Source organism: Pleurodeles waltl, chromosome 11, assembly GCF_031143425.1.
Source record: "Pleurodeles waltl isolate 20211129_DDA chromosome 11, aPleWal1.hap1.20221129, whole genome shotgun sequence".
NCBI lineage: Eukaryota > Metazoa > Chordata > Amphibia > Caudata > Salamandridae > Pleurodeles > Pleurodeles waltl.
The window spans coordinates 361,150,741-361,176,281 of record NC_090450.1 but is presented as its reverse complement, the minus strand read 5'-3'; the positions used below and the strand labels follow the sequence as shown (position 1 = coordinate 361,176,281).

The window sequence follows — 25,541 nt, the reverse complement described above, 5'->3', positions numbered from 1 at the left end:
GAATATTAACCCTCTGTGCTATATTATTATGAGTCCAAGATTCCACTAGACAAAAGTATGTTCACTCTCAGGAAAGAACATTAATTGCCAGAGTTATTTTGACATTTTTACATTACATGCACTTTGTGATTTGCCCAGTACACGTTCTTTACAACAGGCATATTAACCCTCTGCGCTATCTAATTATGAGTCCAAGCTTCCACTAGACAAAAGTACGTTCTCTCTCCAGAATGAACATTAATCGACACAGTTATTTTGAAATTTTTACATTAAATGCACTCTGATCTGCATAGTACATGTTCTTTGCAGGAGGGATATTAACCCTGTGTGCTACCTTATGATGACTGAGTTTTCACTAGACAAAAGTACATTCTCTCTCTAGAAAGAACATAAATTGCAAATGTTATTTTGACCTTTTTACATTACATGCACTTTGTGATCTGCGTAGTACACGTTCTTTGCAGCAGGCACATTAACCCTCAGTGCTACCTTATGATGAATCTAAGTTTCCACTAGATAAAAGTACTTTCGTTCTCCAAAAAGAACACTAATTACCAGCGTTATTTTGACATTTTTACATTGTATGCTCTGTGTGATCTGCCTAATACAAGTTTTTTTCCACAGGCACATTTGCCCCCTGAGCTACCTTATGATGAGTCCAAGATTCCACTAGATAAAACTACATTCTCGCTCCAGAAACACATTAATCATGAGTTATTTTGACATTTTTACATTATATGCACTCTGTGATCTGCCTAGTATGCGTTCTTTGCAGCAGGCATATTAACCCTCTGCACTACCTTATCATGAGTTCAAGCTTCCACTACACAAAAGTATGTTCCCTCTCCGGAAAGAACATCAATCGTCAGAGTTATTTTGACAATTTCACATTATATGCACATTGTGATTTGCCTAGTACATGTTCTTTGCAGCAGGCACATTAACCCTCTGCGCTACCTTATAATGAGTCCAAGCTTCCACTAGATAAAACTATGCTAAAACTACGTTCTCGCTCCAGAAACACATGAATCATGAGTCATTTTGACAGTTTTACATTATATGCACCCTGTGATCTGCCTAGTATGGTTTCTTCGCAGCAGGCATAATAACCCTCAGCACTACCTTATCATGAGTTCAAGCTTCCACTAGACAGAAGTAAGTTCCCTCTCCAGAAAGAACATTCATCGCCAGAGTTATGTTGACATATTCACATTAAAGGCACTTTGTGATTTGCCTAGTAAACATTCTTAACAACAGGCATATCAACCCTCTGCGCTATCTTATTATGAGTCCAAGCATCCACAACACAAAAGTACGTTCTCCCTCCAGGAAGAACATTAATCACCAAAGTAATTTTGACATTTTTACATTATATGCACTATGATCTGCTTAGTACACGTTCTTTACGAGAGGTTTATTAACCCTCTGTGCTACCTTACTATGAGTCCAAGCTTCCATTAGTCAAAAATATATTCTCGCTCCAGAAAGAACATTAATCAACAGAGCAATTTAGACATTTTTACATTATATGCACTTTGCAATTTGCCTAGTAAACGTTCTTTGCAGCAGGTACATTAACCCTCTGCGCTACCTTGTGATGAGTCCAAGCTTCCAATAGACAAAAGTATGTTCTCTCTCCAGAAAGATCATTAAACACTAGAGGTATTTTGACATTTTACATTAGATGCACTCTAAACAGAAAAACATCACAAATGGAAAAAACAGCTGTAACAGTGAGCTGAAGGCGCCAGGAGTGGCTGGACATGGAATATATAGGGTTTATATGGCTTTATAATTACGCTGCCTCAGTTTTTAGTGCTTTAACATTTATATGCAGCAACCGTGTTACTGTATAGTGCTTTAAAGCTATTTTCGGATTTGAAGAGGTTTATATTTTTTGGGCCTCCAGGAACAATGAGTTATTTGTTTGAACGCAATATTACAACTTTACTGAACTCCTTAATAAATACGTTTGAAATTTATGCACTGCGTCCCCTTCCAAACCCTGTGCAGGGCATCCAACCCCAACTCATGAGCTGTAGCTGGAGTCCATGATGAAAACAGTCAGATAAAACGCTGATATCCTGTCTTTGCTGGATTTTTACTGTGATACACTACTTTTCAAAAGGGCATTCTGGCTTTCATATTGTAAAGTTGCAAGCCAGCCCTTGGAGTAGTATTCGTAGCGTTGTCTAGCTCCCAGGTTCAAAAAGTGATTTATTCATTTAGTTTATGTTTCTGCTTTGCATTCTGGGAGTTGTACTTTCAACTTTATAAAGTGGTACTAGCTGACAATTAATGTGTCAGAAAAAGTCCAGTTATGCATTTACAATGCCAATAGCTCCAACTCAAGTAAGTGCGAGACCTATTGCATTGCAAATGCTTGTTAACTTCATTAACATCCACTAGCTCTTGCCAGATTTTTTTTGTTTTTGGTAGGCACACCACTTACTAGAATGATAATTAGTTCATCAATATATCTCTCTATATATACCCACAGTTTCAATATTCCACAAAAAATCTAAAGGTAAGTAGGCAACCCTTCCTTTATGACATTCTGTAAACTTCTTGGTTGTAATTTCCCAGTCTTTGGTTCCATATGAACGATTGCTTGAAAAGGGTGTATAGATTGCATTGGAATTGATTCACAAATATGTAATTCTCAATGTTCTTCTGGAATTCAAACCAATTACAACTTGTTATGTATTGCTCTGGCAGGCATTTTGTTATCCTCTAATGTATCATAGCAATACTTATATATAATTTACCGCACTGACAAATCAAAGTGTTCCTCCACAAATAAATATACAGCAAATTCTTGCCACTTGTCTCTGGTCCATTGTTCAGTTTTTGAGAACAAAACAACATTGCGAGTTTGGTTTTTGTAGCGAGTGTTTTGAAAACAAATGCAAATACATTTTGGTTTCTCTGAAGAAACTGTGTCAAACTTTGCAATCTCTTGTGTAAAGTTATCAATACTAATACCTGTGTCGTGGTCTTCTGCAGCTGCACTTACTAACACCACATTTTCCCTATACTCATGTTCAGGACCAAAGAAACATAACTGAACATCTTCAGAAACCTTTTCTACCTTTGCGAGTGTACCACACAATAGAGCTCATTTCTCCTAAACATAAGGGGAGAGTTTTCACAAAGTAAAGTCTCCTATCTAAATTTCGCATTTTAGTGTGATGAACAGCCAACATTCTTAAGTGATGAAAGATGCTTGTGCGCACGTTCATGGGTAAACACACCAGTGAATGTCCTTGTTTATTAGTATAATTGCAACTTTCAGCTTCATACTTCCATCTGGAAATTGACTTAGAAAATGTCTTAATAGGTCAATTGATTCCTGCCGAGCACTACAAATACTACTACAGTTCCATTTATATACATGAGCATGTCTAGGCCTACCTGATGTCTAGGATGACATTTTCAGCTATCGCTTGCTCTACATTTCCAGGGGCCATCTGCTGTTTTGCAATTAGAATACCATCTTTAACCTCATAGGACCGACCAGTTGTTTCAACTGCATGCACTAATGTGTTCTCTTAGAAATACATTTCTTCATTAAAAGAATGCTCATTAATAGACTTGTGCTTGCATTCTCTTCTGAAAATTTTACAATAATTATTTCTATTTACAAGTCTTTTTTTGCTTCTTCTCTTCATGGACAACACTGTTTTATCCAGTGTTCTCATCCTGTTCAGTATCAAAATAAATATTTTCTGCTGCAGGACAAATACTTTGGCAAATACAGTTGTATTTGTTTGACTGCTTCCCATCTCCTTTTATGCTGTCTCATAGTTTATACCAAATTCTGAATTACCCTACTACAAAACGTTTTTGCTCATATTCCCTAAAATAATGGGTCTTCTTGTTAGAGTCTGTTTTCTTATAAGATTTATTCGCTTTATTGTTACTTACTCCTTCTTCTGTCTTATTTGATTTAAAACTTTGCTTTTTATTTTCATGTTTTGCACACTTTCCATTTTTCCACATACTATTTAAAGTAACTTCTTAGTTTTCCTATCAGTAGCTCTTTTCTCTTTAAGCACATTCTCCACATTATGTCTCTTTTCACTATGACTTGCAAAGAGATGGTATTCTTTGCTCAGTTCATTTCTTGTTTCTGTCTTTTTGGCATTCTTACTCTAAATGCAGATAGATATTTGAAAAACAAAAAACACAATACATTGAGTGTTACATTAGTACAATTAAATTAAATAGCTTAAACAATTATATACCTACATAAATAGTTATAACACTATGTAACAGCCACTCTAAGTGTGTTACTTTGCATATATAAATGAGTGAGCCATTGTCTGCATCAGTGTTTGGCTGGGTGTGTCAGTGTCTGCATCTGTGTTTACATGGGTGTGTCAGTGGCTCCATTAGTGTTTCGCTAGGTGTCTCAGCGTTTGCATCAGTGTGTGTCTGGGTGTGTAACTAACTGTATTAGTGTTTGGTTGTGTGTGTCAGTGGCTATATCAGCGTGGGCCTGGCTGTGCCATTGCCTACACAGGAGTGTGTCAGTGGCTGGATTACTGTTTGGCTGAGTGTGTCAGGGACTGCATCAGTGGGTGCCTGTGTGTCTCAGTAGCTTTATTAGTTTTTTAGGTGGTTGTATTAGTGGCTCTATCAGTGTGATCCTGAGTGTGCCAGTCTCCATATCAGTGTATGCCTGGGTGTATCAGTGCCTGCATTGGGGTGTGACTGGGTGTTAGTGTCTATATTGCTGTGTAGCTGGGTGTCTCAGTGCCTGGATCTATGTGTCTCTGAATGTGTCAGTGGCTGCATTAGTGTCAATAAGTATGTTAGTGGATGTATACGTGATTAAATGGGTGCACATATAGGGCCAGATGTAGCATCAAGGCCCTCTGCGATTCGGAAATAGCGCTTTTTAAGATATCGCTATTTGCGACTCGTAAAGTGCCATGCATCGCACTTGCGATTCGGTAATAGCGATTTCTTAAAAATCGCAAATGCTGTTACCGAATCGCAAATCGTGATACCGGCCCCATTCGCAGCTATGGGCTGTTGGCCCATATCTGCAAATTTTTTGCATTTCCAAAATTGGGATTTCTGAACCAGAAATCGCAATTTTGGAAATGCAAAACCCCAGGGTGCTGGTTGGCTAAGGCCCCCTCTGCTACACCCCAAACATTTTTTGGGGGACATGTAAGGTGCACACATGCCAAAAGGGCATGTGTGCTTTACATGTACAATTTAAAAATGCATTTTAAATGCATTTTTAAATTTTGCACATGGTTACCACCAAGTTCAACTTGGTGGTAATTAGCGATTCCTAAATGCCAAAATCGCATTTAGGAATTGCTTCATACATGTGCTGAGGAATCGCAAATAAGGAATCCTTATTTGCGATTTCTAATTTAGAGAGTCGCAATTTGCGAATCTCTAAACAGGGTTGCAATTTTAAGGAATCGCTATTTTAGCGATTCCTTAAAATTGCGTTCAGAATGTATTTCATACATTCTGAACTGGTATTTTGCATTCACAAACGGGCATTCGCACCGTTTGCGAATGGAAAATGCTTTCATACATCTGGCCCATAGTTTTTTAAGTGTCCTTCTCAGTGTGTCATTTACTGCCTACCTATAACACTTTGGGGTTCATAAGCATTTGTCTGAGGCTTTAAGTGGATGTGTAAGTGCAGTGGTTACACAGTGTGTAACATAATCTAAGTTTGTCATTCTTGATTTATACATGTGTTAATGAATTACTGTATAGACAAGTTACTAGGTGTATCAGTACTTGAGTACATATCTCAGTGACTGTATGTGTGCCTCTGTGGCTATCTCACTGGATTTGCATGTAACTATCTCAGCGTATGACTGCCTGTCTTAGTACCTATATGAGTCTCTAAATGGGTATGCAAGTGCCTCTATGGTTTGGTCACTGGCTGTGTTAGTGAGGGCTGGGTTATGTAATATTGTGTAAAGTGGCTCTATTTGTTTTGTGTACGTAACCGCTGTCTAGATATCCAAGTAAATGTACAAATGCCTCTGTCATAATGAGACAGCAAGTATAAGGGGCTCTATAGGTTTTAGGAAAGGTATATCAGTAGCTACATTAGTCAATGAGTACCTTTATACCTGGATGAATGGTTCTCTACATCTGTCTGTAACAAACTTCTTTCATGATTGAGGGAGCTATGTGAGTGAAGCACACAATGTCTGTTTGGTAGTCTGAAAGAATATTTTACTACAGTGTGGCAGTCACTCTGGCTATACAAGCATGCTTGTCATTCACTTCTGTAAAACTGAAACTTGGTACACAAGCACCTGCTTTTTTTTGTCAGTCGATACAAAATATGTACTAATCGGATATTTACTATAATAAATATCTATATATACTTTCAAAACAAATTAATTTGTAGCAGCTTGGTAAAATAACTTATATTACTATACAAAATATTCTTCCTTCTTTGCTGCTCATTGTACTTTTCCTCATCTTATTATCATCATGTACTTTCCTTTTTATATTCCCTTGCACTCTTGTGGACATCCTAGAATGTTTAATTCAACTTATATGCACACATGCCTTTTCAAACGCATACTCTTTTTTAAAGTAAATCCTAATTCACATACCTGTTAAATATGTTTGTTGGTCTGGAATTTGTTTTGTCAAAATCAGTTAAAATCTATTCTCACTGAAAATGTGAATGCTGAAGCACAAGAATGGTATACAACTCCCATACAAAGGACCCTTAATAGCAACCTTTTAAACTTTGCTTTCATGGTTACTGAGGCAGAAAACAAATCACAACCATCCTTTCATATTTGACTCATGCTATACTACTGTTCAGTGGTCAGCATTGTTAACCCTTTCTACAACTCCTGTAAAGAAGTTTAGATAGGAGTTTTGGGCAGATCAATGGATCCACCGCTGCGTTCAGTGCGATCCCCTGTGTGAATTTGTAGCAGATCTATGGATCCAAACAGGAACCCATACATCAATTTCAAAATCTGCTATTAAACAATGTCATTTATGCTCTACTTGGAGTAAATAACTTAACTTGACCACAGATTCTGCGTATTCAGCATTTCCTGCAATTATTGCTCTCCTGTTACTTTAACAGTCTAGTATTTTTTGTTACCTTCCCTCAGATGCTCTTGTTGCTGTTTCCATGTTGACGACCACATTTGAAACATTCTCTGTCAGTACTAGGTGAAAAGTTCATACCAGTGGGCATGGCCAACAACATTGCAAAATAGTCGCAACCTCCGTGAGCTCCATTTGGCGACAATGAATCTGATGATAATGCTGTCTCAGAAGGGACATCCACTACAGCCTTGAAGACATGCATGCCAGTGTGGCAACACCGAGTGGCTACTTGGCGATATATGATCCTAGACCCACTGAAAATCGACATTTGGTGAAAAGGAAATCTTGGACGGCTGGGAAGGTGCAAAATGGTGGCATGCATCAAATGAAGAACTCCTGGGCCTGATTGCTACCATCCCACATCACACCCGGCAGTGGATTCCAACCTGCAAAACAGACCACTGGGGGAACTCTTGAAGACTATCTGGCCCGCAACGTCGAACCTCCCTCTCTCCCCCAGTAAGGACTTGTGCAGTGCAGGGGGCCACACGAGTGATGGGGGCCGTGCGCCGAGGCCCGGTGTGGAAGAAGTGAAGGAGGGGCCAGGTGGGGGTGCCGGCACTTGCCGAGAGATGGACCTAGGGGTCGGACCGCTGCTCACCATCTCCACCCACAGTAGCAGGTGCCCTTGCAAGACCGCCGTACTGGGACAGCCCATGCAGATTGCTGGGCCCAGAAGTGCCAATACTGCTTCCCCCAGCAGGGGCCTGTAATGTATACGAGACTGCATGGGGGACTAGGGCCATGCTGCCTAGGCCCAGTGAGACACACCTGGAAGGAGGGCTGGAAGAAAGGATGGGCCTAGGGTAGGAGAAGAAGCACAAGGAGATCCAAATGCAGTGAGGATAAATGCCTGGGCCCAGCCATGTGAATCTCTTAGAAGAGGCCGAGTGGTGGGACGGGCTCCCAGAGGAATAAAATAACAGTAGACTGTTTGAGCATTATTCACAGCCTAACACAGGGGCACTTTGAGACCCCCCCTCGAGAAGGTGCACGGGGGAGGCGCCGGGTTCCCCGAGTAACATGACTGCCTAAGGAAACTGAGAGACCTGATGGCTGCTGAATACTAGGTGGGTACAGGTTTGCGGGCTGCCAGCCCCGGCCTACAGTTGCAGGGCACTGCAAGACTCAAACTTACTAAGCCCAGAGATGGTGAACCAGAGAATGAACCGTGGGTGAGTGGCTCTTGGTTCCCCATACCCAGCCTGACTGCTGAGTGCTGCTGAGTAAAGGAGATACCACTGAGAATCGGTGCCTGCTACATTTGGGGCATGTGTTTTGCTGCATAGTCGTTACATCATACCAGCTTCTGAGACAGACAGAGGGAGACCTCCCTTTTAGACATTCCTAGAAGCCCTGACTGTGACCCAGAGACTACTCTGCGGTGGCGTAGATCACATTGTTGCACAGTGCCTGGCCCGTGGCACCTGCAGAGTGCTCTTGTGGTTTGCTGATGGGCCCAACCTGAGCCTACCATATGAATACCTAGTGAGATGTCAGTGAAAGGGGGCAAACCTGATGCATGACACGACAGAAGAAGAAGTGGCTCGGGGAGAGGCCCATGAAAACACCAGCTGGGGGCCCTGCTCCTTACGGCAGAGTGATAACTCCTGGCATCTCCTTATGCTGACTCTGACTAGAGCGGTAGAGAAAGGGAGCAGGCTGGAGACTGAGCCAGCACAGACCTTTGGCACCTACTGTGTTGCAATGTGGGCTAACACTACAGGACTTTGTCTGTCCCACATGACCCACTGCTGTGGCCCTCCTCCCGCTTTCAAAAGGGCACAGCACAGCACCCTCCCTGCCTTGAAGCTGATTGGAAGATATCCGTGGCTATGGCAAAGGACAAGGAGGTCAAACAAACGCAACAAGACAAACTGGACAGACACATAAGGGCAGTGGCCCCTTCACCAGAGTGAGAAGTCAACGCATCCTCCGTACCTAATAATGCAACCCTTCTCTGAGTAATTCAGTCCTCTAAGGAGGCCATTGAGGGCAAGATAGGTGAGGTATGCTCTGAAGTATCCCTATTGCACCAAGACTTATGTAACGGATTGGAGAGGGTAACAATAGCCAAGACTAGAGTCTCAGAAGTGGAGGACATGGTACATAGCCGTAAGAAGGGAATGGAGGAGACCCGCAAGACCAACGTGGACATCGTGTACTGCTTGAGAGCACGTAGAAAATCAGGAGTGCAGTAATAATCTCCACTTCATTGGTTTCCTGGAAGGGGTGGAGGGCACCAACAAGTTCTTGACTAACTGGCTGCGGACCACCTTCCCATCTGATAAGTTCGCCATATGCTTTGTAATGGAAAGGGTGCCTAGGGGTCTTTGCATGAAACCTCCCCTGGGGGTCTCACCTCACCCCCTAATAGCAAAGTTTCTTAACTTTTTGGATAGAGACATGATACTTTGTGAGGCCCACCGCAAGGAAGACCAACGCCATAATAATTCCAAAATTCTGGTGCTCCCTTATTACACTCAAGAGGTTCAACATCAGTGCTTCATATGAGACTCAGTAAAAACTAAATTACATGCCCTCCAACTCCAATACATGTTGCTATTCTGCGCCAATCTGAAGGTCCTTTATCAAGATAGGGCCATCTTCTTTCAGATGCTGGAGGAGGCATGGGCCCGGTTGGAGGAGTAAAGCAGATTCCCGCAGTGGCAAGATTGGAGACCCAGTCAGCAGCGGTCTAGAGAACCCAGAGTCAGACCAAAAACCTGTAAACAACAGCGATGGCGGTAGACCTGCAGACCTACACCATCCAAAGGGGATACTTTGTACCCACAGAAAGTGACAAGATATGGGGGGAGGACCAATAACATGTCAAAAATGCCCCTGCCCGGATCTGGTGGAGGGGAATCATCCTTGGGGGGTCAAAAGTCCTCATCCCCTTGCTGTTGAGATCACAGCACTAGAAGCATATATGGTAGACAAGGGTCTATGGTCGCAGATCCACGGTTAAGATTGAGAACACTCTAATCCCTGAAGTGGCATCCCTATAGCCAGAGGTCTGGACAGTGTTCAACGCTGTTCAATATCTACCTGGCCCCCCTCGCACAAGTGGCCCGACAACACAACCTCAACATCATCTCCTATGCCGACGACACCCAACTAATCCTTTCCCTCACCAAAGACCCGCACACCGCCAAAACCAACCTTCACGAGGGTATGAAGGACATCGCCGACTGGATGAGAGGCAGCCGTCTGAAACTGAAATCGGACAAGACGGAGGTCCTCATCCTAGGGCCCACCCCCTCCGCCTGGGACGACTCGTGGTGGCCAACCTCGCTGGGTGCCCCACCAACTCCAACCGACCACGCACGCAACCTTGGCTTCATCCTCGACTCATCCCTCTCCATGTCAAAACAGGTCAAGGCCATCTCCTCCTCCTGCTGCTACAACACCCTCTGCATGCTCCGCAGGATCTGCAAGTGGATCCCGACCGAAACAAGAAAAACTGTGACACAGGCCCTCGGCAGCAGCAGCAGGCTTGACTATGGCAACATACTCTACGCAGGCATCCTGTCCAAGCCCCTGAAACGCCTCCAATGCATCCAAAGAGCCTCCGCTCGACTAATCCTCAACGCACCTTGCCGCAACCACATCACCCCCCACCTGAGAAACCTTCACTGGCTCTCCACCGGGCCAGCCTAACTCAACAGCAGACTCAGCTTCTACACCTCCACCCGACAACTCCGCTCCTCCAACCTCGCCCTCGCCACCGTCCCCTGCATCCAACGAACATCCTCCGGCGGCAGATCCTTCTCCTACTTCGCCGCAAAGACCTGGAACTCCCTCCCGACCAACCTAAGAAAGACTCAAGACCTGCTCACCTTCAGAAGACACCTCAAGACCTGGCTCTTCGAGCATAAGCAGCACCCCCCCCCGCGCAGCGCCTTGAGACCCTTGCGGGTATGTAGTGCGCTTTACAAGTATTATGATTGATTGATTGATTGATTGATTGGACAGTGACTAGACAACAGTAGGCCATAACATCCCCCACTTTGAGAGAGCAGAGCTGAACCCTGCTTTTAAGCTGCATATATAGTTCTGCTTTCTTGTTTCCTTTTCTTTTGTCCCTTCTCTTCCTTTTTTTCATCTCCATCCCCTGTTCTCTTTCTCTCATTTATTGTTTCAATATTCCTGTATGTTCTTGGGGGTCAGGTGACAGACCTCTCTATATCTTCTTGTGCATGGTTGCTATATGTTGAAGCAGTTTGATTTGCCCTGGGGATTGTGGGGGGTGGGGAGGGGGTTGGTTATAGAGGAGGTGAGTTTTACTGTCTTCCCTTGTTTTCTGAGTTATGGTGGTGGCTCTCAGAGAGCATGTGTGGAAGCAGAGATGATTGGGTTATGGGAGTCAGTTTACAATGGACAGGACACCAACATATTTAAGCAATGGCTGTGACATCCACTGACACCACCCATGGGCTCACTGTACGGACATGGAATGCCAACGGGTTGGGAAACAAAGTTAAACATGGGTTGGTGGTGACCTAGTTTAAACATTTGCAACCTGACAGTCATGCTGCAGGAGAAACATCTATACAGCATTTAGTGTTTTTTTTTCTGGGAAGCCCATTTGGGCTACACCTCCAGCTTTAGGGGCATGGCAATATTAATAAAAATATCTCCCCCTTTACAGTGACTCAGAGATGTACTGACCCACAGAATCGATATGTGGGTGTTACGGTCACATGGGCTGGGCAAGAGCTTACCTTGATTTCTGTCTATGCACCTCCATGTCTCTAGGTCCCCACATTGGCCAAAGTGGTAGATATCCTGCTAGAGTCCCCCTGCTCCCTCCATATTCTAGGCGGAATTAACGATGTGATGCAAATATCATTGGACTAATCTGAAACTCTGGTGGGATCCCCACATGGTGGCCCACTTTGCTGAGACATTGGGGCTATTCGATATATGGAGACACTAGCATCCTCATCCCAATAGTAGTCTTATTTCTCCAGTGCTCAAAGTATACTCATGATTAAATCATGTCTTTGTGTCAGAGGGAAAAGTGGCCAGGGCAGATTACATTGCAAGGGGTTTGACTGACCACTCACTGCTTCTTCTTCAACTAGGTGCAAAATTCAGAACTCCGGGCATAGGTTGGAAACTGAATGCATGGGAACCAGGGAAGTGGACAGGTACCTTCAGGCAGGTATTTAACTCTTTTTTGAGGAAAAAAAAGGACTTATATTATGGGAAGCTGACAAAACTGCCCTAAGAGGCAAGGCACAGAACCTTGTCCCCTAAAAAAGAAGTGAGAGGTGGCAGAGCTGGAGCACCTACAGCAACAGATCCTTCACCTAGAGGAGAGGTCGATCGGCTCATCAGACCCCCTTCTTTTGGGACAATTAGAGGCCCTGCACACGGAATACCATGACCTGGCACAAACCAATGCTAGTTAGCAAAGATTGGCAAACTTGCACCTTTTATATGAAGTTGGTGACGAAGCTGGGAAATGTCTTGCCTGGATTAGTAAAAAGGAAATGGAGGCTAGATGGGCCAGTGAGATCCAACACAATGAAGGAAACTCCAACAGGGCAGACGCCAGATAATTGAGGCATTTGCCATTTATTATAGTTCATGTTACGAGGCCCGAACATTATGTGACCAAGCAGCCATCACTCATTATTTAGATAGTATTCTGACCTCAATGATATGACCTGAAAAGGTTGGCACCCTGGAGAGTGACCTTACCCTTGCTGAGGTAGGGGCAGCGGTCTCCATACTCAAGATGGGCAAATCTCCAGGGCTTAACTGCATACCCACCAAGTTTTTCAAATGATGTCCTGATATCTTGGGTCCCCATCTGCTCACTTTTTTTTCTTTTAACAGAAATAAATGAGACCAGCACCCCCGATCTTCCGACTGCCACCATCACAATTATTCACAAAGAAAGCAAACCACATGTAGGAAAGTGCCTCTCTTGACATGGTCAACTTCCCAAGTTTGAAATAAAATCCAAGTCCCTCCAAATGGCGGAGATCACCAACCCCTCTGTCCTGACCCTACGTTTGGTGGCAGCACCGGTGGAAAAATTAGGCAGATTAGGTGGTTTGCCCACTTCATGCCAGTCCCACCCCTCAGGTGGACATGCTGAAGTGGACACTAAATTCCTCCATCTTGCTTGGAAAATATTACGCCACTAGGGTTAGGGTTAGTCCCACTTCCCATTGGAAGTGGACATAGAAAGGGTGTAGTCACTCTAAAGGTGGCCAGCCTATTGACTACCACCTAGCACTCCCTGTAACACCCCTAAATTGAGTATTTAGGTGGCACCCTCGAACCCTAGAATTCAGACACTGACTACCTATGAAGAAGTAGGACAAAGAAGAGTGGCCCCCCAGAAGAAGAGGAAAGAGAAGCAACTGACCTGGTAACAACCCTTCTGGCCTGCCTGCTGACCTCAATGGACTCTGCATACAAAAAGACTTGTCCTGCAGCTTCAGCTTCAAGAAACCCACAGGAAGCCTGCCTGCCTTCTAAAAAGATTCAGACTCATGTCAGCAGAGGACCTGTTCAGCAATAAAATATCCAACAAGGCAGTCTGGAGACCCTACATCTGTCATGACCTCTGCACCTAATGACCTTGACCTGGTGAGACGCCAACCAATGGAGCCAGCATGGCTCCCCTGCTGTCCTGAGCCCAAGGTCACCCGAGAGTCATCTCTCCTGGACATACGCATGTCACCAGCAGCCTCTGCAACAGGCCCCCTCTTCTACAGCTGGGTGGTAAGAGAAAACCCACCACCTACAGCAACTACTGCATCCGTTGCCCCGGACACCAACTGAGGAGGAGCATCAGCACCAATGCGTCCCCAAGCTTCCCTGAGCTTGAGTCCACCTCGGGTAACTACCTACTGGATTCCCAGACAAGGCCTGCAGCCTCAAATCCAGGACCCCCTGACAGCGAGTACTCCCGAAAGGTGAAACAGGACACCAAAGGACACCCTTGCATCCGTCGCCACTGGACCCTGGAGACAAGGATCAACAGTGCACCTACCTTCCTGGTCATCTCAAGTCTTCAACCTACCTTGTCGTCCCTCACTGGCTTCCTAGCCAGAGCCTGCAGCCTGTCTTTGCGAGGACCAAACTCCTGTAGGAAGCCATTGGGCACCTGACACCTTACGGCACCTCTGCACCCGGATGCCGCAGTCCTGCCCTGTATGATCTGTTGGTCTAGTTCTGATCACTGCCCAGAACTTACCTTAACTCCCTAAGATTGGCTTTTTTAAGTTGTTGTTAACCCTGTGTTTGCTGAACCTTGTTTTTTCGCAATATGATTGAGAGAACTCTGAAAACTGCACTAATGGTCTATTTTTGAAAATGCAAAGTAGTTATGCTAAAAAGTCTACTAACCTGACTACAACGTTCTTGGGTTTGAAATTTCCATAAAACAGATTTTTTTTTTTAAATATGTCTCGGATTTATTCATTGCATGTGTGTCTCATTTATTGCCTCTGTGAGTACAGCAATTGCTTAGCATTAGCACTATCCTCTGATAAGCCTAACTGCTCACCTACCACAAATAGAGCATTAGTCCTATCTACTTTTGTCTCTGCAATACCAATTGGGGATCCACTGGACTCTCTGCACAGTGTACTTCATTTTAGTGCACTATTTAGAAAGCCAGCTTTCTACATCACAAGACAGGTGTGCCTGTTTTACTGCCCAAAATCACTCTTAAATATCGATTTAAAAATACTAACTACTGTATTGGTGGCATGATTACTCTGGATCATAACTTCCCTCATCCACAGAGATCAGTCATGGTTCATGGCAGGATATTCCACCTGACTGAATTTGCGCCATACTCACAAATGGATTTTAGAGGTTAAAAACCAACCGTCCGCTCATGTCTTTTTCTCCTTAGACGCAGAGAAAGCATTAGAGTCGGTCCATTGGCCATTTCTATAATGCATGCTGATCAAATTCAGACCTCAATTTAGACAGAGGATAACAATTCTCTATTGAGCTCCGAGGGCAGCAGTCTGAGTTAATGGGTTGTGTCTTTGGAATTTCCCATTGGCAGGGGTTTCCGACAAGGCTGCCACCTGTACCCCCTCCTATTTGCCATTGCAGTAGAATCTCGGGCGTGCCAGGTTCCGATGCACCCTGATAGCCGTGCATTTTGAGTCACAGCCACTGAAGAGGTTGAGGAGAAATATCCTGCTATGGCAATTACATCCTTGTGTACATTATCAAACTCCTGACTACCATCCGCACACTATTTCACATTCTAGGAAAATATTGCAAGCATTCAGGAAACAAAATAAAATGGGACAAGTCCACTATATTCTAGCAGGGGCCTCTACAAGAGTGGCCTCCCCTGCTGGGTAACTTAGAGGTGGTGCTCGAGGTTTTCAAATACCTTGGTATCTTCATTACACCCAATAGAGAAACCTGTTAATGCTGCAGTCTTGGGAGGGTTGTGTCCAACTTCCAGAACGATGCTGACAAGAGGAACGATCTGCCACTATCACTATTAGGGTGGGACGCCCTTGTTAAGATGAATACTTAACCACAATTATTATATGCCCCACAAAATACATACTTCCCACTCTCGAGGAACACGTTCACGCACATTTAGAGAGATGTGCTATGCCTTCTGTGGCAGGGTGGACATCAGAGGATAGCTCTAAAGACTTTGCAGTGAAAACCCTATAATGGTGGGATAGCTCTCCCAGATATAGAGGCCTACAACTGGTGGCGCACTTGATCCCAAATAACCACTTGACACATACACCACTGAATCACCCTGCATACAGACTAGAGAGGGGCACCTTGGCACACCGTTCACACTGTGGCAGAGGTGCACAAAGCATGCTCCCGGTGACATAGGTGAGATTGGCAGTGTAGGAAAGGGCAAAAAGAACAATAGGTTGAGCCTGGAAAATTACACAGGCAACACCACTTTGGAAGAGGTCAAAGGTCAGTTAGATTAACTAACTTTACAGTTTTGGGGCATGGAATCTAATTGAAAATCCACTATTAGAGATATCCGGGAGAATGGGTATGTTAAATCCTTGACGACTCTTTGCTCCGAAAATAAATTGCACATGTCACAAGTCTTTAAGTATGCACAACTAAAACATCCTTGGATCTGAGGGTCTATCCAGCAATGAGTTCCCAGAATATGCCCCACTGGAGGGGGAGACTACTGCAGGAAGAACTCCTCAAAGGGGGTATATCTGTCACTGATTAAACATTAAATAAAAACATAACCTTAGGGACTGGTGGATTAGGAATGTGAGTGAACTGGAAGTCATTGATTGGGAGACGGTGCTCATGCATCCCAGGGCCATTGCCAACAAGTCCTGGTTGGGCCTAATTAATACAAAATCCTGCAGTGGATGTACCACTTTCCCACCTTACCTTCAGTGCTCAAGACTTTGTAGTTGCAAAACAGGATATAGCACAGTGATGGGGGGTGGCAGAAGTTCCAACCATTCAAGAATGGAGGAAAGGTACAGACCTCTATTTCGCGGTGGAGAAGGTAACATGCGCCAACAGGGGCTGCCCTCGAAAGTTCTGTAACATATGGAGCCCGTGGATCACCTATTATGGGCTTGATCTTGTGGATGATAGCCAGAACTACACATCAGCCTCGGGGCTAAGCGGCTAATTCAAAAGATTGGGGCATTGAGGAGATGGGTGAAAGATCAGGACTGCCTGCGCTGTAACGCCATGATTCTTGTGTACTGCCTATTGCAAATGGATACCCTGTATTATGGTTTACTGCACTCCATATCAGTGTCCTCCACACCACTATTTTTAATATTAACTCTACAATGTAGTTACATTGAACACATTTAAATGAAAAAGATATTTTAAAAAGGTTTAGAACAATTTCTGATAGGACAATACTACCTTCAAAATCAACTTTAGGTGTGGTTGAGTATTTGGAATTATAAACATATCCCAAACAGCATTACTTTTATGTTATTTCGATAAAGCCAATCACACATCTACATACTTTCATCTTAATATTACTACCAAATATTAGGCACAATCATATTTACACCATCCAATCAAATTTGATCTTTTAAATTTAAGGTTCTTGCCTCCATTTTAACTGCCTTTTATTTTAAATCTGTCTCATTCCACTGCAGCCTTCTCCTGTGTGCTACTCCAGCTTCTCTTCAAAAAGCTCAGAGTATGGATTGTGGATCATAGTCTTGACAGTGACATGGGCAGGGACCTGAGTTTACCTAATGTGTATTTTACTGGGGTGGGCCAGAGAGGGTTAAAGTGGCATCAAATTGCTGTCTTTGGATTTCGAACATGCAGACCTCATTATTGTGCACTGTGGAAGCAATGACCTGAGCACAGTTACTTGGGTAGGACTAGAAATCCTAATGAAGGATAACCTTGGTAAATTAATAGCACTTTGCCCACACAAAGCCTTGATATTTTCCAACATTTCCCAAAGACAGAAATGGAAGGGGTTAACTGAATTCTGTCCACAGATAGACAAATTAAGGAAACATGTGAATAAAACAGTTTCTGCTTTCCTCAGAGACCACAACATGGGCTCTATATGGCACAACAATTTAGGCTTTGATATAGATGGCATATATAGAAATGATGGAGTTCACTTGACGGAGTAAAGCATCAGGATGTTCCTCTAGTACTTGAAAGACTGCACCTTGTTTTATGTGCAGTTATGACCTGCACATCATAAACGCAAAGGCTCTTTTCTGAGCCAATCCTTTTATCAAACGCAGATTTCTTTTTTTTTCCAATTCCAGATCTTTAAATCGTATTCAGATCTGCAGACCCAACACAGATTCACAAACCAAAAAGTACTCATCCAATACACACCAGAAACACTTCTAGATGTCTAAGTGGAGGTCTGAATGGTTTCGTCACTGTATCAGTGGATATGTGCGTCAGTGAGTAGGTGTTTGAGTATCTGTGTGAGTCTGTGAGAGGGTGTGATGGTGTGTGTGGATCTGTGAGTGGGTGTGTGGGTCAGTAAACATGTATATGACTGTCTGTGGGTCTATAAGTGTGTGTGAATCAGTGAGTGGGTGTCAAAGTGGGTCTGGGATTAGCTCTGAGAGTCTCTTGTGTGGGTCTGTGAGTCAGTTTGAGAGTGTCAACAGGGTCCTGTGAGCGGGTGTGAGTGTGTCTGTGTGAGCCATTAAGTGGGTGTTTAAGTATGTATGTGGGTCTTTGAGTGGGTATGTGAGTGTGAGGGGGTCTCTGAGTAGGTGTGAGAATACTTGTGTGGGTGTGTGAGTATCTGTGTGGGTCTGTGAATGGGTCTAAGTGGGTGTAGGAGTGTCAGAGTAGGTCTGTGAGTGGCCACAAAAAGGACTCTTCTGGACCAAGTACTAGCTTTCTGCCTAATGTAGTCTAATTTGGGCTGTAGTCATGTTCAAACTCTCTATAGGAAACTGCATGGGGAAAATGTGTTTTGGGAACTCCCTGTTTTCTTGGCCCCCTATTTACATATCACCCCCAAACTTTCAAGACAGCAGCTGAGGTGAATGGCAAACTAGTTGTAAAACTTTCATGAGGATTCATCATATAGCGCCAATGTTATTGGCACAACAAAAAACGCTTTCCCTATGGAAACTAGGTGTGTGTGTGTATATATATATATATATATATATATATATATATATATATGTATATTAGATACAGATTTATTTTTTCACTAAAAAAACAAACGTTACAGGGACGTTATAGTAAGGTTCTGAATTGTACTCATACAAAACAATAAAAAAAACAGCAGTTAGAGTTCTTTCAAGTAACTATAACTCGCTCCCTAAGGTAAATATAACTCACGTCCTCACAATTCACTGCTAATTACCCCAGATATTACAGCAATCATGACAACTTCTATAATGTCCTTAAAACTATAAAAGAAAGCAGTCAAATTTTTGAAGAAAAAACTGTGCATGGCGGGGGTGCGAGTTATAGTTACCATAGGGCATGAGTGGTTCTGTGAGTCGGTGCATGAGGGTATGAGTGGGTTGTGACTGCATGCATGAGTGTGAGTGGGTCTTGAGTGGGTGCATGAGGGTCTGAGCGGGTCTGTGAGTGGGTGCATGGGGGTTTTAGCAGGTCTGAGAGTGGGTGCGTGAGGGTATCAGTGGGTCGGAGTGGGTGAGTCAGTGTCTGAGTGGGTCTGTGAGTGGGTGCATCAATGTCTGAGTGGGTCTGTGAGTGGGTGCATGAGGGTCTGAATGGGTTTCTGAGAGGGTGCCTGAATCTCTGAGTGGGTGCGTGAGTGGGTGCATGAGTGAGTGAGTCTGTTCGTGGGTGCATCAGTGTATGAGAGGGTCTGTGAGTGGGTGCATCAGTGTCTGAGCAGGTCTGTGAGTGGGTGCATGGAGGTATTGGCAGGTTTGTGAGTGGGTGTGTGAGGGTCTGAGTGGGTCTTGGAGTGGGTGCATCAGTATCTGAGTGGGTCCGTGAGTGGGTGTATGAGGGTCTGAGTAGGTCTCTGAGTGGGTGCATGAGTTTGAGTGGATCTGTGAGTGGGTGCATCAATATCTGAGTGGATGCATGAGGGCCTGAGTGGGTTTGTGAGTGGGTGCATAAGTGGTTCTGTGAATGGGTGTGTGAGGGTCTGTGTGGTTCTGTGAGAGGGTGTGTCAGTATCAGAGTGGGTCTATCAGTGGGTTCATGAGCTCCTGAGTGGGTTCATGAGTGGGTACATGAGTGTGAGTGGGTCTGAATGCGGGTGTGGGAGTATATCAGTGGGTCTAAGTAGGTCCATGAGTGTCTGAGTGAGCGTGTGAGTGGGCGCATGTGTTTATGAGTGCATGTATGAGTGAATGAATTAGTGTATGAATGAGTCTGTGAATTTGTTTCTAATGTTCTTTTTTGCTAATGCGTGATTAATCATGATTAATTGTGAATATCACACAAGGTGAAGAAAAATAATTTTAAATCCATAATTTGACCCTCAAACACCCCCATTTCACACTCCTGGGATTAGGGTACCTCCACCCTGACCCCTTATGATACTTTTCATTTTGTGTTCCATCCCCAGGGACTGTGTCCTTAGACCTTAAAATGGCATCACAATCTTCTGTTCAGGATGTGGCCAGCCAATTACAGCACTTCTATTCGTACACACATTCAACAAAATTTGAGATTATTTGTGAATAATGTGTGACTGTGGATATACAAATTTGGATTTTGTTCAATTTCTCATAAACTACTGAATGGATTTCCACCAAATATGGAAAAGAGTAATCTGCATACAGAAAGCTAGCTTTGGTGTAATTCTGTCCAATGGTTTGGGCTGTAGTTGTGTCTAAGGGTCCTATGGGAATTAACAAAGGAAACGCAGCTTTTTGACCCCCTTTTCTCAGAAAATTTCGTGAAGATTCGTCAAACGGTGCCAAAGATGTAGGCAAGTCAAAAAATGCTTTTTCTATGGAAACATGGTCATATATATTATATATATATATATATATATATATATATATATATATATATATATATATGTGTGTGTGTGTGTGTGTGTATGTGTGTGTGTGTGTATATCTCCCAGTAGAGGACTATGGCCCAAAATGCGTACTTTCAATTTTGAATGAGTAAATTGGATTTTTTCCATTGGAAGTTCTGCTTCTTGCTTCTTTGCCGCTGTGGAGAAGTGAAAAGGTTTCTGGAGAAATTGCCTTGTTCAGCAGAAGTATTGTATGCAATATATATATATATATATATATATATACACACACACACACACGTGTATTTTCACATGAGTATGTATATGAATATGTACTCAATGTAAAAAAAAAAAAAAAAATACGGTTGGGAATGTTATAGTTAGGAAAACGTAGCTATTGGTATAGAAAACCAACGTAAACTATCCAAACCTTAGACATTCGAAAGTTATAATTACAACTTAAAGTTATAGCTATGACTAAGGTATCATTTTTAATCTGCAATTTAGACCTGGTGAAATGAACCTTTTTCCAGGCCTAAACCATCCTTTTTAGGTTTTGCCTGTACAGCCTGCATGTGCTGTCAGTTAAAGCTATTGTAAATTTAAAAAAAAAGCTTAAAACATGCTCACAGCCCAGCCTTACTTACTGTTACTTACCATTGGTTGATTCCCAAGTTGCTCTCCTCTCCTTGCAACTGATTGGTCATAGCCGCCTGCTGCTTCTACTTTCTCTTTGGTGCTTGCTGAGGTCCAGTCATACATGGAGCTTGGACCAAGTACGGTTTCCGGTGTCTGCAGCTCTGTCCTTCCCCTGGTCACAGCTTGTAAATGTACTATTTTTTTCTTTTTAATCAGGCACTCCTTAAGGGTGCATGTGTCTGCAGGCTCTAGCTACCCCTCTTAATCCCTCCCACCCATCTTCTGTGTTTTTTGTTTGCCGTATCCTTCCTACCTCCTGCTGCTTCGCTGTTATCATTCCTCCCACCCCCTTGCACGCTTTTCTCCCTCTCGTCCTCCCACCCATCTTCCAACAAAAGCACAATGCGGCCATGCCATAGCACTTTGCTTACTTTAAGCCATAGTGCTTTGATTTGCTTAATTTAAGACATTTTTAAATATATTAACAGACAAATAGCTTGTGCAAAGGTATTTGACTTTGTTATTGTTGAAATATTACATTGACAAGGCAATCTGCCTTTTTCTGCAATTAGGTCCTATCACTTTTTCCTCAAGAAAGGCTGTTGTTTATGGAGATCATGCAAGGGCACCCCAGGAGACTCATCATCAGTGCTTATGCAGGTAAAAAGCCCTTCTGCTTGTAATTCTCTCCCACGGGTCTGCAGGATGCTTTTAAACTAGAGGGTGCTGCACAGGAATGATGAAGATGTAGGATGGTTTTCAATACATTTATTGAAAAGACTGCAATTTACTACAAAATGCATGTGTTGCAATGATTATGACAATGAGCAACAATAGAAGCATAAAGGTGAGGATGAGTGTGGTGAATATGAAAACCCCCAACATATTGCAATAAACATGAAATATGCAGGTCCTAATGAAAAGGCCTAACCTCTACCCTAAAGTGAAAACTGGGAGCGATAAGCCTAATCTGCCAATATAGTGTTTGTGAGAAGCTAGCCTAGCCCCCGTTACTTTGGGATGATGTTGGTCTCTTAGTCTCCAGATCTTGAATCATAGAGACACAAAGGTTGAGTATAGCTGCAAAGTGTTGTGGAGTCTAGTTGGCGTATCCTGGTGGGACCTCTCAAACGACCTTGGTCTCATGAAGTGCATTTACAAAGCACTAGTTATTGTTTGTGCAGGAATCCTGACACAAGTATGTACCTAAACATCAGATTGTGTCTGCGCAAACTTGTGTCAGTAATTACATAACAAATACCTGACATGTTTGCATTCTGTTTTTGTCAAAGTAAAGCAAAAGAACATGATGACACTACCCACATACATCACTGATAATTACGCTTTCTCGGAATGACACTAATTAGGAAAATAAAAAAACTTCACTAAAATGCAAGCATTTGCAAGCAGTGCTAGAAGGGAAGAAATGAAATAAAAAAGAGCACAATATGTTGGTCAAAGGGGACTAGGTAAAAAGGGCAACATGCCTGCAAGCTAAAAGCTAAGTTAACTCCTGTGCTCAGGCAGGGAACTAAAATGAGCCTACGACACTGGTACCAGGTATAAATATTGGATCCTCAGACCCATCTCTTCAGTACAGTCCTGGACCTGCAGATATTACAGAAGATGGACTGAAGTGCTGCTTTGCTTCAAAGCTGGCATCAGGTATAAATATTGGGCCCTCAGACCCAACTCTTCAGTACACTCCTGGACCTGTGGATACTACAGAAACTGGACTGGTGTGCTGCTTTGCTTCCAGAAGGACTACACTGCTGCCCTGTAACTCTGCTGCCTGCTGCCTTGCTTACTGAGAAGGAAGACTGGACCTGTACATTTTTTACCAGGTTGAAGTGACTCGAAGGGTCAGCTGATTGGCCTCTTGTTCTGAAATATCAGGACATAACAAGCTCTAGAGGTTACCTGCAACTGCCTAGCTGACCTGCTGCCTGGACCTGCAACTGGAACTGCCTCACCCCTGCCGGCCTCTGCTGGATTGAGTTCCTGACCCCCATGATGCGCCCTTCAGGTTCCAGACCTCGGTGTGCCCTCAGTTGTGCTTTTCTTCAAAGAAAAGAAGAATTCCTGAAGTTTTGAGCTCTTCGCGAACATGAATGGACCTGTTCATGACAAGATCGTGCTGCCCACCAATGGGAAATTCTGGTGAACCTGACTCTTCATGCCACAGCAACCGCCAACCATTCTTGACACCCGACAGGATCTTCCCACTCCAGAGGTAACCTTCTGTGACACCCTGTCTGCCCTTGACACTACCATCATGACATTCTGTGACACTTACTTACCTAGTTATTATGACATCTTCCACAGCAAATGGAACTCTTTGTTGCTGGTCTTTGAAGGTAACTCTTTCAGCAATACTAACCTGGTCCCTGTATCTGTCCCGTGCTCTATCACGGTCTGCCTCAAGTTATGACTTTCACCCGGTCTCACAAGACCAGATAACCGTGACTGGCACTTTGTACATTTACGGCTTTTACTTACCTGTAGTCTTTAGAATTATCTATCTCTGGTTCTACTGATTAGGTTTTTGTTGTTTTGGTCTCAAATAATATGTAAATGTTACTCTATTTTTCTAAATTTGTATGGGATAGTTCTTGGCTTGTGTTTTTACATTATTACTTAATGAAGTGCTGCATAAATACTTTGGACATTGCCTTTAAGTTAAGCCTGAATGCTTTTCTGCCAGGCTACCAGAGGATTAAGCACAGGTTAATTTGGGGTTTGCTTCTGTGTCACACTGACAGAGATCATGGTTTCTGCTTGAGTAGGGTTCCCACCGTCGACCACTAAACCCGTTTCAAACAAGCTGTACATATGAGGAGCTTGGTCACCTAATACGACTTGGGTATCTGGAGGTTTTGGGCACTAAATAATAGTTGTACACAGGGTGAAGGCTGTGCACAGTATGGGCTTTGCCACCTAATAGGGCTTGAGGGTCTAGATGGTATAGGGTCTCAATGAACAGTGGTGTATGTGATGAGGGCTGTACATAGTAGAGACTTGTCAATGTAAAGGGGTTGCGTAGTTTGAAGGACTGGACTATACTATAATTATTTTAAATATGCACATACGTGTATGTAATTTATTTCTAAAGTATTCAGTACCATTTAAAACGTATGTACATATTTGAAAGGTTGTACTGTAGAGTAAATTGAATCCTATTAGGTTGGATTATGTGATCAGTGGTCATCAATGATATAATTTGAGATGTCACCAGTGATGTCATCAATGATGCCAATATTCATGTCATCAGTGATGTAACATGTGAGGTCATAAGCAGTGTATGAAGGAGTGCGAGTTATAGTTAGGGTTATAGTTAGCTGCTGAATTATAATTGGTGAATTTTAGTTTTTTTGGGGGGTTTAAAACATCATGTTAGGACTGACAGTTTCACCCAACTATAATGTCCCTTGATCGTTTGCTTTTTTCAGGAAAATCATATTGTTTTTTTCACAGATGTTAGGGCTTTTTTTCTATATCTGGCAATAACTCACCTTAAATTTTGTTTTTTTTCAGTAAATGTCAGTGATTATTTTAAAGTAAATTAAGATGGTATTACCAGACCTAATTATAACATATCTTTGACCATTGTTTTTTTCAGTACCGTTCTGTTGTGTATTTTTGTTTATGTAAAGTAAAAAATTTCTGTAATAGTTTGGTATAACGTTAAAGTTATCTTCAGTTTTTCTTCTGAATTCTCAATAGCGGGCTTTGATTTTCCAACGTAGGGCCTGTTATTCATTTTGCTATTTTTTACTTTTTTTCAAAACTTTCCACAGGTCCTGACGTACTCCTGCAGGACCAACTAGAGAGATCCGCGTGGGTTCTGGGTGGGTTTTGCTTCCTGTTCTGAGTCTCACATGACTACAATGGCACCACCAAAAAAGTTATAGTTTATTTAAATCCTTTTTTTTAAAATGTAAGTTTGATCCTGGAGCTATTTTAACTTGTTTCGCTAATGGTTATTCAATGACTCATTTTGCAAATTTGGCTCATTTTTGGGTGTCATTTATGGGTGCCAAAATCACTTGAGTACTTCAAGACCTATTGCACACACTAAAAGGCATCTGATTAGTTGAAATCACCGTCTTGTTCCATTTAGAGCAAGGTCTCACCCTTTTAACCACAACTGGGATCAGCATGTGACTGGTAAAGCATCTTGTGCTAGGTTCTCGTGCTTTTTTTGTGTGTTTCACATTTTTTGGTGGGAATTCCTTTTTAAAAGGCATCAAGAGAAAAGAGGGAAGATCTTGAAGAAAAGCAGAAACCAACAGTGTTCCATTTGAGGTCCTCCTCTAGTGCCAACTCAACACCATCCCTGCATACCAAA

General features: G+C 43.0%; 1 protein-coding gene across 3 annotated transcripts in view; it reads right to left on the bottom strand.

Annotated features, from left to right (window-relative positions):
• KIF1A (kinesin family member 1A) overlaps positions 1–25,541 on the bottom strand; it is a 3,950,406-nt gene that overhangs the window by 3,627,256 nt on the left and 297,609 nt on the right. The window lies entirely within an intron of this gene.